The sequence below is a fragment of the Pristis pectinata genome, chromosome 22 (assembly GCF_009764475.1).
Source record: "Pristis pectinata isolate sPriPec2 chromosome 22, sPriPec2.1.pri, whole genome shotgun sequence".
Taxonomy (NCBI): Eukaryota; Metazoa; Chordata; class Chondrichthyes; order Rhinopristiformes; family Pristidae; genus Pristis; species Pristis pectinata.
The window spans coordinates 31,739,360-31,756,209 of record NC_067426.1 but is presented as its reverse complement, the minus strand read 5'-3'; the positions used below and the strand labels follow the sequence as shown (position 1 = coordinate 31,756,209).

The window sequence follows — 16,850 nt, the reverse complement described above, 5'->3', positions numbered from 1 at the left end:
CACTTCTGCTTTTGTCAAAAACAATTTGCAAGCTTTCTGTTGCACATTTATAAATGACGATTTCAGCCCCTGAGCCCATGGCTGATGATTTTCTAAAGCTTCAGTAAGATGTCTGGAGCTTGACTTTGACCTCTCTGTATCTCTTTCAAATCTTCCTTTCCCATCTGACTTTTACAGTTAAATCCTGATTTGGATCTCATGTGTACTTCCACCTCATTGTTTACATATCATACCGGAAAGTCTCAGAAATAATCTGGTGAAAGGTCATCTGCAAATTTGTTCATCTGGAGTATACCCTTCTGCCAATCCCCAGTGTTTCTTTAGTGGAACTCACCCTGATCAACGTAGCTCACTTTGATAAGAATCAGCTTCGCTCAGCTTGTTTCTCCCCTAATGAGGGTGTACTCCACCACATCTTAAGGCAGAGACACATCTTATCATGAGATCAAGGAGCTGCAAAGTAAAATCCTAACACCAGCTTGGAAAGGCACAACCACAGACTAATAGCTCAGTGGCAAGGCTCAGTGATCATTGCTGTACAGCATTAGGGTTTCAAATAATCCTCGCATGAACAGAAATATAAAGTTTTGTTTGGTTTCAATGCATTTTATTGAACAGTACAAAGAGTGTGATGCACCCAAGATACCTTTTGCTCCTGCATTATTTATTACAGTATTGTGAATGAAAAATCAGCCAAGCGACAATTCTTTTCTCCCCTTTTTTTTTATAAAAACATGCAAATTAGAACAGAGTGAGCCATGTGGTCTCGAGCTTGATCCAACACTTAATACAATCCTGACTGTAACCTGAACTCTACATTTTTGCCTATTTCCAGTGACCTTCCACCCTTTGCTTATCATAGCTACCTACCTCTGCCTTAAAAATATGCAAAAGCTCTGCCTCCACCACTCTTTGAGGAAGGAACTTCCAAAGACATCTGAGAGAGAGAAAATTCACCTCTTCTCTGTCTTCGATGGGCAATCCTTTATTTTTAACAATGGCCCCCTTAGTTCCAGATTCTCCTACAAGTGGAAACCTCCCCTCCACATCCAGCCCCTCAGAATCTCATATATTTCAAGAGAAAATTCCTTCTGACTTGCATTGGTACCAGCCTATCCAGGCCAACTATTCCTCATAGGTTTACTGGTGCATTCCAGTATTACCATGGTAAACCCTCTCTGAATGCTTCCAACATCTTAACATCTTTCCTTAAACACGAAGACCAATACTGTACTCGGTACTACAAATATGCTTGCACCTAACTGAACCTTAACCTTCCCATTTTCAAATTCTATTCCCTCACAATGCAGGATAACATTCTCTTAGCTTTCCTAATTCCACGCTGTACCTGCCCTTTTGCAAATCATTCCAGAGCTTCACAATCTTTCACTGTTTGGGTAAAGTACTCTTGTTCCTGATGAAATAGGTATTTTCACATTTTCCTACACTATACTCCATTTGCCAGAAATTTGCTCATCCAATTAACCTATCTTTGTCCCCGGTAGCTACTTTATATTCTCTTCACAATATACTTTCCTACCTCTGCTTGATCAGCACCCTTAGCCTTCTTCACCTATATAAACTGTAAAACGTTGAGGTCTCAGCACTGATCTCTATGGAACTCCACTCATTACATTTTGTCATCCAGAGAAAGACCTGTTTAGGTCCACACTCTGTTTCCTGCTGGACAAGGGTAGCCTTCTAACCAAGCCTAAATATTACCACCGACACCATGTGCTTTCATTTTCCACAGTAACCTTTGATCCAACAGCTTATTAAATGCCTTCTGGAAATCTAGGTATACTACATCCACCAGTTCCCCTTCATCGACAGCACAATGTTACTTCTTCAAGGAACTCTAATAGATTAGTTAAACGTGATATCCCTTTAACAAAGTCAAGTTGACTTCACCTGATTACCTTGAATTTTTCTAAGGTAACTTCTTTAATAATAGTTTCTAACACTTACTAAAGAAGTTATCTTAGAAAAATTCAAGCAATAACTTCTTTAGTAATAATTTCTAACATATTTTCAATGTTAAGCCAGCTGGCCTACAGTTTCCTACCTTCAGTCTCTCTCTCTCTTTTTGAATATTTGCTATTTTCTAATCTAAAGGAACCTTCCCTGCATCTCCGACTGGTAACTTCTTTCCAGACGGGGATGAAGTCCATCAGAACCTGGAGACCTGTCAGCCTGAAGCTCCAACAACTGGCTCAGTCCCACTGCCCTGGTGATTCTAATTTTCCTCAGTCCCTCCCTCCCTTCCAATTCCTGATTTGTAGATATTCCAGGAATGTTACCTGCATCCTCTATAATGAAGCCAGCTGTCAAAGTTGTCAAAACATTCCAAAACTTAACTATAAAAAATAGAAAACAACGACTTTTCAAATAAGGATAATGAAATATAAAAATATAAAAAATAAATACAAAAAATTAAAAGGAACATCTGAGTCTACTGAGTGCAATCCCTTGCAACCATTCTCCACTGAAACCAACAGATGCCCACATCAGATCTAACCTGATTCAATTCTTCAAGGGGCTAGTGCAGAATGGAGGCAGTGGAGCAGCTGTGGCAGGGTCTGGGATGTGCGCTCACACACAGATGTATGGAAATCCCAAACTTGCTGGAATTCATGGGGAAACGTGACAGGTCCATATGGAAACATCAACAAATTCCAGTCCAGTATAGTTTCTTCTCTGCATACCAATAGGGCAGATTGAGGGGAGAAATCAAACATAACTAGAACTCTAAGAAACATCGAACACAAGCAAGCTTGCAATTTTCATTTCGAACTTCAGATTATCAGTTCTCCAGGGAAGGGACACACCTCCCCTACACATGCAAAATCAACAGACTCTTTGAAGGATCACATAAATCATCCAGGAACAAGCACGTACATGAAAGATGGACTGTAGACTTGCGATCACAAAGCTACTTTCGACAGCTCTGATTTAAGACACATTTAAACACTTGCGCTATATCTGTAATCTGTAATTAAATAAAGTTGCTGTTCATAAGAATTTATTTCCCCATGTGTTATTATCTTTGCGAGCAGATGGTGCCAGGTAAGCTTCAAACACTATATCTTAAGGGAGGAAAAAAAGCAGACTTAACTAGGACTGAATTTCTTTAACAACGCATATTTTATACAGCACCTTTAGTGCAGAATAATCACGAACCAGGTATACAGTACGTAGATGGAACTAGTATGATTACAGGGGGCTGCAGGGACAGAGATAGCCGAGTGCTCACGCATGGAAGACAACAAGATAAGTGAAGTGTGTCTGGCGCAATTAGTACCAATGGGTTAAATCAGCAATGTCAGCGATATGACCAAACCAGTAAGAAATTCAGAGACACAAGAGACTGCAGATGCTGGAAATCTGGAGCAACACACAAAGGCACTGGGGGAACTCAGCAGTTCAGGCAGCATCTATGGAGGGAAATGGACAGTCGATGTTTCGGGCTGATGCCTTCATCTGGACTGGAAAGAGAAAGGGAAGATAGCCAGTATAAAAAGGTGGGGGAAGGGGTGGAGCAAGAGCCGGCAGGTGATAGGTGGATCCAGGCGAAGGGGGGCGGAGTGATAGACAGTTGAGGGAGGGGGGAGAGTGGGCATGATGTCAGAAGCTGGAAGGCGATAGGGGGAGTTGAACACCCGCCCTCCTTTGTCACTTCCACCCATCACCTCCTGGCTTCTGACATCATTCCTTAAGCACACCCCACACACAATCCAATTTCAAGGCAAAGGAACTGAGGCAAGTTAAATAAGAGACCAAGAAGTGGCAGATAGCGTATAGTGTGGGAAAAGTGAGGTCATGAACTTGGCAGGTGGAACAATGAAAGGGTTTTTTTTAATGATGAGAGACCAGTAATGGTTGGGGTAACGTGGGATTGTGGACAGAAGTAAACCTCTATGTAGAGCAAGCAATTGGGCAGCAATAACACCTTTAGTCTCATTCACTGCTCTATGTCATCACCCCTATCACTCTCAATACTCTACTTCAATCAGGGCTCCTACTTTTACACATATAAGCCATTGGGAAGGCCAAAGTAAGTAGGCTTTCATTCCACAGGAGTTGGAGGACCAAAGAGTGGAAGTCTTGCTGAGATTGTACAGGACTTTGGCGAGACCACACTTGGATCACTTCTCTGTACCTAAAGGAAGATCTACTGGCTTTGAAAACTGTCCAGAGTAGATTCACTAGATTAAAATGGGCAAAGACGTGAAGCTATAATCAGGAATTAACTCAGTAGAAGATTAAGGTAGTAGGAGGCAGAGCTGACAGAAGAGATCGGTTTGGCAAGGATAGAGGGTGGGAGGTGATGTGACAAGAGGTTTGAGGGGAAATAGATGGGATACGGCTATCAGGGTTGGGAGTGAGGAAAGAAACACAGAGGCTGGATCAGCTTCACCATTCCCTTAAACTCAGTCTGGGAAGTGAAGAAACCAACAGAAGATCTCCAAAGGGGGAAAGAATCAGGATCTGAGGAGATGATTGGTCTGGAGGAACAAACACTTTGTCTTCCAGTTTGATTCCACTTTACTTAACAGCAGGATTTGGCTGAGGAGTCAAAGGTCAAGGTAATGTTTGACAGACTCAGACTGAAGTAATGCGCAAACAGATCAGCTGTATGCAAGAACTTGAAATCTGCTGGCTTAAGATAGGAATTATGACAGGGAGTTAATGAGTGATTTAATCAGAAGGATGGTGGGGGCAGGGGTGAAGGAGCAACTGAACAGGGTGAAATAGGGAAATTAACCTGGGAGTTACTGGGTCGGTATTGATCAGCTATATACTGGCTCATCCATCAGCGATATATTCCTAACACTAGATACCACTGATAGGTTCTCCATACTAGTAGTCCCTTCATCAAACATCATCTCTAGTGTCTCAGTAGTCGACCTGCTGAAGGGCAATATCGTGACAAAGGTATCATGTGTCTGGAAAGTTTGGACTACTGGAGGACTCTGGGGAGAGAGTTCTACCCTACACCTCTCACAGTAAATGTTAAATAAAGTACAATGAAACCTTAAGGCCATTTAGCAGGAAGGTGTAAAGTCACACAAGACTGATTTCAAAGTGGCACTTAGTAACCATCTGATGATAATAATCACAGACATGTGATCCATATTTAAACAATGCAGAAAATTTCAAGGTCAGTTGAAGACTTCAGATTGTCATCCTTTCAGTTATATTTACTAATGGAGGATCTTTCTAGTTCATGTTCCAGTCTCCTGATGCTCCATCACAGAATCCCATTCCTGTGTTCACTGGAAACATATTGGCCCAGCACATCCAGCACAGGTGTGAGGCAACTTGCCCCTAAAGCACCATGTGACGACACAGCCTCAGTGCTTGGTTTCCTGACCTTTAACTACTGATTCTCTGAGTGAACAGTGACAATGAGCAATTCATCCAACTGGTGATTCCTCATTGGCTAATCGACTAGATGAAGTACATGGTCACCCAGCATCCACAGACTCTGTCTAAAAGCAAGCATTCTAGAGCAAACGTACTCTTGTCCTTCTTAACCCCAGGAGGTACAGAAGCCTGAAGTCCCACAGCAGAACAGCTACTTCCCTTCAACCATTCAGTTCTTGAACCAACCTGCACAACCCTCATCACTACCTCAGCATAGCAACACTGTGACCACTTTGACCACTTAGCAGAGCAATGGACATTTTTGTTTGTTCTACGTGTTCTTTCTTGCATAATTTTGTATAATTTATGTTTTTCTTGTGAATGTTCTGTCTCTGATGCTATGTCCCTGTGATGCTGCTGCAAGTAAGATTTTCACTGCACCTGTGCATGCATGTACTAGCGTATATGACAATAAACTGGACTTTGACTAACCCTAAATAGTGAGGCAAACTTGCTGTACCTTGAAGTTTATCCTGGTTAATATTGCACAGATCAGTGCAGAAGCAGAACTGAATCTGGAAGTCTGGTGTGCGTCCAAGATAAAGTCCTCCAGCCTCTCCCACCACACACGTACTGAGAATTGTGTGTCACAATATAGACATTCCTGCTTTAACCTGACATTCCATCGCCTGGGAAAGGCACTAAGGCTGATAAAGGCCTCCTCCAATGAGAATGAGAAAATACACTGCATTCTCCTTGGACCCCTGCAGAAACAAGTCTCAGAAATCACTTGGGTGCCATTTACTGTGATAAAGTTTGGCAGGCACAGTAGTGTGGCAGTTAGCACAACACTATTACAGCGCCAGCGACCCGGGTTCAATTCCTGCCATTGTCTGTAAGGAGTTTGTACGTCCTCCCCGTGTCTGCTTGGGTTTCCTCCGGGTGCTCCAGTTTCCTCCCACATTCCAAAGACGTACGGGTTAGGAAGTTGTGGGCATGCTATGTTGGCTCCAGAAGCGTGGCGACACTTGCAGGCTGCCCCCAGAACACTCTACACAAAAGGTGCATTTCACTGTGTGTTTCGATGTACATGTGACTAATAAAGATATCTTATGAAAGTTGGGATGGCTCAGTGCCTATACTAGTCAGTGCATTGAAGCAGTGTGCCATCAGGCCCACATTCCCACTCTGGTCTGAGGTGGTGGAGTAAACGTAGTGTTCTTCACCTCCTACCCCTTGGTGCCAGCTGCAACTCAGATGGCAGCAGTTTTGTTTCAGAGTCGGAACTTGCACCTCCCACTTCAAATCATGTACTTAAATCTAGGCCAGAACTCCCAATGTAATACTGAAGGAGTGCTTCATTGTCAGAGGTACCTTCTTTCAAATAAGACATTATCTGTTTTTCAGGTGGATTCTCTGACACCATGTTGAAGAAGAGCAGGGAAATTCTCCTGCACTGTCCACGACAATACTTACCTCTCAACCACCATCACCAAAACAAACTATCTGGTCATGGTCACCTTGCAGTTGTAAAATACAGTTGTATGCTGCCACATTTCCTACTAAAAATTATCTGATGGGCTGAAAAGTACATTGGATCATCCTTGGTGGCAAATTGGTGTTACTGGGGTAAGTTTTATTGTCTGCACAAATCCAATTAGCTAATTGGCTTGGCTCAACCACACCATTCCTGCCAGTTATCTCAGGAAACTGCATCCTTTGATATAGAGTCACTACCTGTGGTGGTCACCAGAACGATCCATACATGACCGTTCACTTCTAAGCAACTCACTTGCTATTCTCATTAAGAAAAGTTTGACAATGGTGACAGTAGCCCTGTTTTTGCTCTTCACTTCTAATAATAATTTCCAATTTGCCAAATTGATGACAGGTTTGAGCTGGGGTAAAACAAAATACTCCCTTTTGGAAGTGCATTCACACTGCTTAAGATTCTTCCTGTTTTTTCCTATTGGTTTTTGCAAGGAAAATATCTGCGGGGGGTGCAGTGCACAATTAATACACAGACGTTGGATCCAGTGCAGAATGCAGACAAGATTGATGCTCCCACTTCAGGGTGCAGGCAACATGGACTCAAGTACAGTACTGCAAATCACTGGTACAGCTGAAGCTACTTGGCCTTATTGAAGCCCTGCCTGCAATTCTTAAAGCTGTCCGCTCATTGTCTCCAACCAGCAATGGAAATCACTCCAAAGGTGTGGGACCCTTGGAGGAAGCTGTAGCAGAACTGGATAAAGAAGCATCTCAATTTTCTGACACAAGATAGGGAGGAGGAGGAGAGCTCCTTTGTTCACAGACAACCAGGAAACCCTCCATACGAAGCAAATGACAAGTGGGAAGACATTGTTAAGGTCAATGCTAGGAATAGTCCCTAGACAATAATGCAATGCTGGCAGAGATTTAATGACTTCACATGTGTGGTTGGTGAAAGAAGACAGTATTAAGTCCCATTGCCCAACAATTACACCATTAATCTCATTCACTGCTCTATGCTATCACCCTGTCACTTCTCAATACTCTGCTTCAATCAAAGCTCCTACTTACATGCATACACCTTCACACATGTAACAGCTCTCTAAGTCTCCTAACCACATCTCACAGCTTCCACACACCAGCAGCTGTACACCCATGGCAGGCACATCATCCGGGGGCATTGCAACACATTCACAAACACATTACCTTCCCTGTTCCAGGAGAAGGCAATGTATAACCGGCACCATCATCAGCAGGCTTGAGTTCAGTGGTTCCTAACCTGGAGGAGAAGGTGTTGGAGCTGATTCACCTCCAACAACCACAATCGCCTTCCTTTGAGTGAGGTGAGTAAATGCCACAATACATCATGGCCAACATCGGCCATCATTTTGCTGATGATTGAGAATAGGCTATTGGGTGATAATTAGCCAGACTGAATTTATCCTGATTTACTGACAACAAGGGATAATGACTGAAGTAATTAATTTATGGATACTTTCAGAAGTTTTAAAATCACTGCTGAGTTGATTAATTTTTAAACCCTATGCCAAGTTTGCGTAGCGGTCAGCGCAACGCTATTACAGCGCCAGCATCCCAGGTGCAATTCCCGCCGCTGTCTGTAAGGAGTTTGTACGTTCTCCCTGTGTCTGCTTGAGTTTCCTCTGGGTGCTCCGGTTTCCTCCCACATTCCAAAGACGTACAGATTAGGAAGTTGTGGGCATGCTATGTTGGCGCCGGAAGCGTGGTGACAATTGCAGGCTGACCCCAGAATATTCTAGGCAAAGATGCATTTCACTGTGTGTTTCAATGTACATGTGACTAATAAAGATATCTTATCTTGTCTCTTCTCTGATGATTCAGCAAAAATCATTCCAAGAATCTTCATCATATGGGGTCTTCTCTAACAGATGAACCGATTCACCGAACATCTACTTGATTTATGTTACGGAAGCATCATCAGTCAAACTTGAACCATATCACACAGACAAAATGAAACATTACCTGTCGACTTCTGCAATACGAGCTTTGTATTTGTTAAAGTGTAGCTGTTAACTATTTCAGAAGGTGACTGAAGAAGACATGAAAAACTACAGATGCTGGAATCTGGAGCAACACACAAAGCGCTGGAGGATCCCAGCAGGTCAGGCAGCATCTGTGGAGGGAAATGGACAATCAAGACCCTTCACCTGGACTGGAAGAAAGACGGGAGATAACAAATATAAAAAGGTGGAGGGAGGGGGTGGAGCAAGAGCTGGCAGGTGATAGGTGGATCCAGGTGAAGGGGGGGGTGATAGGCAGATGAGGGAGGGGGGAGAGTGGGAATGATGTCAGAAACTGGGAGGTGATTAGGTGGAAATGACACAGGGCTGAAGATGACGGAATCTGATAGGAGAGGAAGGTGGAGCCTGGAATAGAGGGAGGGAGGTGGGGAGGGGGGGGAACCTGTGGGAGGGGTGTGTGGGTGATGGGCAGATGAAGAAGGTGGGGGAGGGGAAAGGGACGGGGAGATGGGGGCCAGGTGGATCAGGAGGAGAGAGAAAATAAAAAGGGGGAGAAAAGGACAGAGGGGGAGTGTTTAACGGAAATTTGAAAACTCGATGTTCATGCTGCCAGGTTGGAGACTGCCCAGGCGGAATATGAGGAAGGCCAATGTATAACCAAAAACAGCAGCCTGCATTTATATAGCACTTCAGCATAATGCAACACCTGAATTCCCTTCTCAGGATTGTAACGAGATAAAAAGAAATCTATTTATACGCAATGGGAGAAAAGTTGTGGTGTTGGATTTCTGATTGCATTGCAGGTCAACAAATCAGGGCTCACATATCACCACAGGGCACTGTGACAATTATTATGTGTTTTATTTCTTGCAAAATCATCAACAGATCTGTCAAAGGATAATTTAGTGACATTTTTCCATATTCACAATAAATCAGGTTGGAGACCAATTCTCATTCCGTTTGCCTTGTGTCACTGACCAGAGTGGAGTGAGGATTTACTGGGGCAGCAATTCAGACATTGAGACAAAGCTTCAGTAACGACTGGAAGAAATAATGTCAGGCTTCCAAACCAGCCCACAATACCCTGAATTTGCTCTCATTTCTTTTGCTGATCCCACGTCTAAATTGACTCTGTATCTTGCAAATACTGAACACTGATAAACCATGGGTTGTACCCTGGCTGCTTTGCTTATCCCAGCTCAACTTGCCCTCTCAGAGAGCGATAAAAGTTCCATGGCATCATGTTGAAGACTGGGAAGATTTATGCCTCACTTAATGTCACTAAAACAGATTATTGAGTCATTACAAATACTGATTGATTTCTTTTTCAATCTTTTTCTTTTTCAATCTTTTTATTAGTTTTCAAATTAATACAGATTAATATATAGCATCGATGTTTGTACATGTAATACAAAGAGATCAGGATAACAATCATGGCATAGATAATCATAAAGAACAATAAAATATATAAAAATCTGTAGATCCCACGATCTCTTAGTAAATGAATATAATATAAAGGAAAGAAAAAGATTTATTATATAAATTAAAAAAAAGAAAAAAAACAAATCAATAAGAAAAATTGTGAACAATATAAACTAAACTAAACAGAAAAATTTCAAAAAAATCAAACAACAAAAAAAAAGAAACAAAAACTGGGCTAAAATTTCTCAGTAGAACCAGAGCAATATTATGTCGTCAACTCTGTTCTTCCAAGTTGGAAAGTTATTTGAAAGGGGATCTACATCATGTGAAAATACTGAATAAATGGACTCCAAATATCTTCAAATTTAAGTGAAGGATCAACAGTACCATTCCTAATTTTTTCCAAGTTTAGACATGGTATAGTTTGAGAGAACCATTGAAAAGTAGTAGGGGGTATTGGATCCTTCCAGTTAAGCAAAATGGATCGTTTGGCAATTAATGTAATAAAAGCAATCATACGGTTAGCGGAAGCAGATAAATGGCCAGACTCTATCCTTGGTAAACCAAAATTCCGCTAACCGTATGATTGATTCCTGAGATGAGGAGACTGACGTATGAGGTCTATACTCAAGTTTAGAAGAACATAGAAACAACAGTACAGTACAAGAACAGGCCCAACGGGAATGAGAGGTGATCTCACTGAAACATGAGAAGTTCTTACAGGGCCTGAGAGCTTAGGTGCTGAGTTAATATTTCCCCCAACTGTGGTTAAGACCAATGGATCGGTCTCAAAATAAGGAATCAGCCATTCAGGGCTGAAGCGAGAAGAAATTTCATTAGCAATGAAGGTAGCAAATCTTTGTAATTCTCTACCCAATAGAATTTGAAGTTTTTTTGGATTTTAAGGGAAACAGGGTGAGTTTGGGAAAGTGGCGCTGGAATAATCAAAGACTGTTGACACTTCTGACAAGAGTTTAGTAGAGTTATTTTCAGAAATGTGGCTCTGGGAGCAAAGGAAAATTTCAGCTAAATTTCCACCATGAGTTACTAATCTGACTGAGTTCTCATCCAGTCCAGTCCTTGCCTTATCTAGGGCTAGGATTTCTTGATACTTGCTGCATGCTTAAAGACGGAATACCCATCTCTACTCACAGGATTTATCCACACATATCTCACTAACAAATGTCCATTTCCACAAGAACCAGGCAGGCATTTATTTCCATTGTTCAGCCAATGAAAGTACTCATGGGTTGCTGGAGAATGGAGCAATGAGTCAGCCTTAACACTGAAATCTAACATATTTACACAAGGATTTCTCTTGCACAATTTCACCCTGAAATTTACCTTTAAATTCAAGTATGTGATTATTTTCAGAACAAACAAAAACTGTCAAATAACTCCCTGCCCCTCCTCAACCACCATGGCCCAGCCACTTATTCACAGTCTAAGCCCTGATCTTTGGCTGAGTAACAGATCTTGCAGGCTAGTGACAGGACTGCTACAGTTAGCCACCCGTGCGGTGGAAGGGAACTAAGTACCTTGCTCCTGGAGATCAGCAGCCTGCTAGACTGGACGGATGCCAGCTTAACACAAGGCTCGAAGCTCCCACAGCCAAACAGCCAGCTAATATTCCCTACCATCTGACAAGGCTGGCATGGTTATGTGGCTCCAAACCAAGGTCCCAGTGAGAAGTGGCAGTGGCAGAGGAGGGGAGAACTAGAGGAGAGAGCTGCTCCCAACCTGATACCAAAAGTAGACTGGAAAGCGCACCTCTCCGCCGCAGATACCTTCTGCATTGACAAAGCAGCAGCTGGCAACAATTAGGACGGTAGAAAGCAGTCATCAATTTTATATGGAAACAGGTTTGGGGCAGGGGGAGGAAGAGGAGAGAAAGCAAGCAAACTAATTTGGTTTCAGCCTTCTCGCAAGTTAAAAGCTAAGAATGTTCGCTGAGTTGCAACTTGAAACTGAGATCACATCCTACAGCTCATTAATATAGCTGGAAACACAAAATCTCATAACTTCAAGCTTATTTTATCACCCAAGTTAAAAGGTTCCCTAATCACTGCACTGATTCACAGCCGCCAAATCGTCTGTCATTATCGCCCCTCTCTCATCCTTTATCACACCGCTACTTCCTCTCTCCCACCTCCCCATATCCCTTTCTGTCCCATCCCCTCTAATGTATTACCTGACCCAGTCATCCAGACATCCTCTCCTCCTCCTGTCCTGACCTCCCTTCCCTTTCCTCACCTGGCACTCTCCTTGTGTTCTTTCTTCAAGCTGTGTCTTGCAGTAACTGGAACCCGCTTTGTGAGGCAGTCAACTCCAAACGTTAATGGTTTAACGATTGCACCCTAGGCTCTATGTAGCCCCACCTGTCAGAAGACACCAGCTTGTTCAGGAGTGCAAAGATTACCAGCTGCTGTCTTGCTCGGGGTACCAATAAGGACCCTGGCCTCACTATAACCGACCAGAACAGCTAACATCTGACCAGGTCGACACTCTGAAGCTTTGATACCGTTGCCAACATCATATCAAATTTCTGGTAAATAATTAATCGAACTCAGAACGTGGCATTCCCTGCCACAAGTTCAATGCTTTGTGTTTTCAGTATGAGAAAAATGACACAGCTGAATCCTTATCAACAGCACACTGCCTGCAGATTGTACCAGTTTGAGTAAAGGCAATTTTGCAATAGATTGACTGTGTTCGCTTGAAGCAAAGAATCATTGCAAGCTACGTGAGGGAATTCACTCTATTTAAAGGGACCACCTCATCTTGATTTAGTAAATGCGTTCAGGATGGAGGACAGTAGAAATGATACATTAGAGCATCATGTGCAGTCGATAATCCAATTATAACACTTAGACCAAATGCGGTGTGTGTTTAAATAGAGTGCAGTATTGTTCATGAAGTTATTCCCTCTTTGAAGGCGATATGAGTTTAAATGCTTCCAGACAGTGTTAAGTCCTGTACTGTAACCAATAACCAGTTAATTCTGAATACTCAGTCATGTGGTGATCTTCAGTCAGGGAGATCACTACATGTTGCTGAGACTGGCTATGGATCACAAGGTTCAAGGCTTGCACTTAAGTAGTGCTTCTCCATGCACCTCAAAGGGCCACGATCACCTTTAAAGTTCAGCCATTGGAGGAATGCATGCTGTAACATAGGAACTGCCAGAGTCCACCTACACCCAGCGGGGTTCCATGACAGCAAGCTGGTAATGACAAACTACTCTGGTTTTTACTCCCGCTGTTCAAGTGGTAAATATTGGCTTGGAAACCAGGAAGAATTCCCTTGCCCCTCCATCCAAACGGTGCAGTGGATCTTTTATTCTGATCTGTGAAGCCAGACTAATACTTCACCTGAGTTGCTCCATCCCTGGCAGTGGAGTTTTCCCTCGGGAATGTACTAGGCACAGGATTTTGGAGGTCCAAGTCTCTGGAGCAGAACTTGAACCTGCAACCATGTGGGTCTGAGGTGAAAGTGAAACTGCTCAGCTACTGCTCTCAGTTATCACATGAAAGAATCACCAGTGTATTGACTGAGCATTCCCATGAGCTGAAAATACTGAGGAAGAAAAACAGCAACATGACCAGAATATTATGTGGGCTTTGATTGCAAGTCCTATCACTATTGAATGAATCTCAGCCTTTCACATTGAATTCTCATGGCGTGGATGAACTTTTAATGTTCTGCTGGTTTTATCTGGAAGGGGCTTCAGGATGGTCACATCACTTCTGCTGGGGGCTGGATGAGGTTTCCTGCCCCAAATAACACTGTCTTGTCAAGGGTGTGTTTACACAATACGGGGAGAAGTCAGTGAGCGAGTCTACTTCTGCCAGGAAGCAATGGTTGGAAATCCTGAGTGACGACAGCTATCTGGTAATGCAAAATGTCCACCCCTCTAAACCAGGACTCCTGCCTCTGTGATAGCTGAAAGTTCCTGTGTTGCATTTATTTATCTGTCGTGGAGTTGGAATACCCCATCAACTGTGTCCAAATCATCCATTCTCAGCAATCATGGTACAGCACAACAATGCATCTGGTAGAGCCGCTACCTCACAGCGCCAGAGACTGTGGTTCAATCCTGACCTCCAGTGTTGTCTGTGTGGAGTTTGCACGTTCTCCTGTGATGGTGTGAGTTTCCCTCCAGGTGCTCCGGTTTCCTCCCACATCCCAAAGACATGTGGCTTGGTAGGTTAGTTAGCCACTGTAAATTGCCCCAAGTGTGTGGGTGAGGGGTAGAATCTGGGGGGAGTTGACGAGAATGTGGGGAGAATAAAATGAGATTAACGTAGAATTAGTGTAAATGGTTATCACGGACTCAGTGGGCCAAAGGGCCTGTTTCTACGCTGTGTCTCTCTTTGACTTTATGACATTTTGAACCAGCAATTTATCAGATTATCAGTGATACTATCGTTATCTGAATTCCTACCAACATTAACTTTACTAATTCTGGATTAACTATTTCCCTGCTAGAACTATCACCAAACAAGAAGTTAAGGAATTATGAGGTTTATACTCCCATGCTGCATATGGAGTATAGTTTAATTCCCTACCCGTTCACATTTCAATCTTGAGCCCTTATTGATTTATTAAAAAGGCAGCAAAAATGCAGAAACCCTCTTAATAGCCCAGCTAATGGTCAATGAATTGAGGGTTAATTTAGTTTGCAGCATTTTTTTTTGCATTATCTGTTTTTTTATTTCAGTTTTTGTTACTTATTCGATCTCTATATCCAAAGGCATGATCCTGGAGCAGATCCACAGACACCAGCAGATGTATTATCCTTCATCCGAGTGACCAACCTCATTTGTGAGCATCGATAGACTTTTCACAGACACAAACAAACACAGACACAAAAATACAATCTGCTGCAGGAACTCAGCGGATCGAGCAGCAACTGTGGGCAGAAAGGAATGATCAACATTTCCGGTCAAGACCCTGCATCCAGATTTCAGCATCTGCTGTCTCTTGTGTCTCCAAACACAGACACTAATTATTGTGTGTCCTATCATCAAATTTAGCAATCGTAACTTTGGTGTTTTTATCCAAGTCACCTATACAAATTATAAAAGGTTGAGACCCCAAGATGATCACTGTGGTATACCACTTGGTACATCATCTTGCCGAGCAGACTCATTTATGCCTGTTCTCTGTTTCCTCTTAGCCAGTCAGTCTCCCATCCATGCCAATATGTTACCGCCTACACCGTGAGCTTTTATTTTTAAATATTAATTCTTTCACAAAATCGTGTATAATTTGCCTTATTCCCTCAAATTTCTAGCTGCCCTGCTATAACAACTTTAATGTAGCTTCTAACATTTTCTCTATGAGGGACGTTAAGCCAACTAGCCTGTCAAGTCCTGCTTTCTGACCTCTGACTTTTTCAATGAAGGAGACACATTTGCTATTTTTTAACCTAATGGAACCTTCCCGGAATCTAGGGAAATTTGGAAAATTAATACCATCGTATCAACTATCTCTCTGTGGTGATTTCGTGGAGAGTTTTCCATCACTCTCCCGATTTGTCCCTTTCAGATGGTGAAAAGATTTTTGGGGTGTCAGGGGGTGAGTCATTACCACTGCATACTCAACCTCTGACCTGGAGAAGGGAATGCCTTTGAATGGCAAAGGTAGGTGACCAGATTCTCTCTTGTTGGAAAAGGTAATTGCCTGGCACATCTGTTGAGTGGACAATACCCGTCACTTATCAGCCCTGCCCTCGATGTTGGCGAGGACCTGCTGCACGCAGTTGTGGACCACTTCATTAACTGTGGAACTGACAGTTGTCTAATCATCAGAGAAGATCCCTACTTCTCAGTAGGAAGGTCATTGATGAAGTAGCTGAAGATTGTTGAGTAGGAAATTAACCTGAGGAACTCCTGCACTGATGTCCTGCTGGGATGATTGACTTCCAACAACCACAACCGTCTTATGTCCTGTGACTCCAACCACTGGACTGGTTTCCCCATGATACCGATTGACTTCAATATGATATCATAAACGATATCTTCCTGTTCTATATAGCCTGGTCACATAGATGTTTGATTGCCTCTTTTTCTTTCGTAATAGAGTCACGGCCTACTGGTGTTTCGATATTCCTACGTTCATATGATCACCTGTGAAAGAATAAAGGCCAATGGGAATCCTGCACAGGAGGGGAAAGAAATAAAAGGAAAGCTGGGGTAAATCAGGGCATAATGATCAGGTTATGCAAAGCTTGGCTCTTTAGAGCTTTAAAAATGTTTGGATCTAGTCGTGAAGTTAAGGAAAGAATAAATTAGGGTGGGTACTAATGAGATGAACTTTGATCAAAATAAGTTTTAGAGAGAGCCCAAAAATTCCAGAGTCATTATTCATTCATTTTGACGTCATCATTGTGTCTGAGTGAAATGCCTGAGCAACCATGGTTTATGTAACTTAATCCCTCTGTATCACTTCTCTTCAGCTTAAAAGATTTGAAATATAATGACATCTGGTTCTGGGAGCTTTGTCACAGAAACCACATCAATAGCCGATCAGATTGCCCAAACTTGTACCCCCTCACCCCCTGCAAAA

At 42.7% G+C, this 16,850-nt stretch overlaps 1 protein-coding gene across 7 annotated transcripts in view; it reads right to left on the bottom strand.

Annotated features, from left to right (window-relative positions):
- eva1ba (eva-1 homolog Ba (C. elegans)) overlaps positions 1-16,850 on the bottom strand; it is an 85,311-nt gene that overhangs the window by 68,169 nt on the left and 292 nt on the right. For 4 of the 7 annotated variants that reach the window (XM_052036623.1, XM_052036620.1, XM_052036625.1 and 1 more), the window contains exon 1: positions 12,534-12,788. The exons of 2 other annotated variants lie outside the window; for them this stretch is intronic. The gene's annotated coding sequence lies outside the window, so the exon portion shown is untranslated. Of the gene's footprint in view, positions 1-12,533; positions 12,844-16,850 lie in introns of those variants that run through there. One more of the 7 variants, XM_052036633.1, reaches the window with a different exon arrangement.